Here is a 1,629-nt window from a genome sequence, read left to right as displayed (position 1 = left end):
TAAGTTTTTGTTTTTTTTAGGCTAATTTGGCATTCAGCTTCTATTTTAGCTGGCCATCAATTTCAGCATTTTCCGCTATCAGCTTCAGTGTTTTTAGCTATTAGCTTCAGACTTTTTAGCTATCATTTTTAGGGTCTTAGCTATTAGCTTCAGTGTTTTTAGCTATTAGCTTCAGTGTTTTTAGCTATCATTTTTAGCGTTTTTGGCTATTAGCTGCAGTGTTTTTAGCTATTAGTTTCAGAGTTTTTAGCTATCATTTTTAGCTATTAGCTTCAGAGTTTTTAGCTATCATTTTTAGCGTTTTCTGCCACCAGCTTCAGCGTTTTCAGCTGTCAATTTCGACATTTTCCGCTATCAGCACTAGCATCTTCAGCAGCCAAATTTAGCTTACAGCATTTTCAGTAGCATTATCACAGATAATGCTATATGTCTAATTCAAAGTTATAGTTTCAAAAATGTAGTTTTTTAGTGTTCAATAAATGTTTCTCCTGTTCAGCTGACGACATAAGGTGTGTTTTGGATTTTGGTCTCTTGTGCAATTGAGTTCGACACTCCTGCAGTAAAGCACATATGCACTTTAAATGTTATATTTGTCTTCATACTACTGTTTTATATTCAATTTATGATAATAATCTGTCATTATTCCTTTGTTGTTTTTTTTAGGGCACCACAAGTGGATTCAACACAACCCTCAACAGCAAAATACGCTTTTGCCACCTTATATTAACCATTTTTAAGTACTCTCCAACCCAAAGTGGAATTCTTTTTAAACTTTTTTTATTTCCTGGATTCTATCTATAAAGTCTGTGTACACAGCAGCTTTCAAAACTTCTTAAAATTATTAATAAACTGAAGAATTTGTCTTTAGGTTTTGTCACTTTCTCCTATTTTTCATTTCCTAAAACGGGAACAGCTTCAATAAAAACATTTATTTCTGGACGCATGGAAAAACAAAAATTGATTTTTCTCCATTTATTTACACAAAACCAAATAAAATTGTTAAGGACTGTTTATTTGTTTTATTTATCTTTGGAGATTCAACCAAACTTGATACATCTTTTTTTGAAGTGATATACATGAATAAAATAAAATAAAGCTGTAAATAAAACAGAACCATCACTTGTTAGTAAAGCAAAGTGATGGGTTCAAACAGAAATTAAAACGAAACAAAAGCATGTAAAAATACATAATGATTGTCAAAAGGCACTTTGTTTTCTTCCAGTTTACAGGTATACAGTGCGGATATTTTACTATGGAAGCTTCAAGCTTTGTAATAACTTTATCACATACAAGTTCAAATAAGCACAGAAGAGGATGTACAAATACCAACTATATAAAATAATCTCCTGTTTTTAGGAATATTTTAAATAGCTTTTAATATTTCTTACATATTTCAAACTATTATGGGATAAAAACCAAACACTGATAGTGCATGTTGTTTGACCTAGATTTGTTTAACACCAGCAAATCTTAAGTGCAACTTAAACATTTTTTATTAAAGAATATAATTAATATCTATATTAGTAAGTACAATGAAATGAGAGCATAAAGTAAACTCTTGTACTGAAGTTAAGGAGTAAAAAGAGAAAATCTAAGCTTAAAGCAATGGATTCAAATGGCCAGCAGGGG

Source organism: Oryzias melastigma, linkage group LG15 (assembly GCF_002922805.2).
Source record: "Oryzias melastigma strain HK-1 linkage group LG15, ASM292280v2, whole genome shotgun sequence".
Classification (NCBI taxonomy): Eukaryota; Metazoa; Chordata; class Actinopteri; order Beloniformes; family Adrianichthyidae; genus Oryzias; species Oryzias melastigma.
The sequence above is the reverse complement of the archived record's forward strand: the minus strand, read 5'-3'. Positions refer to the sequence as shown.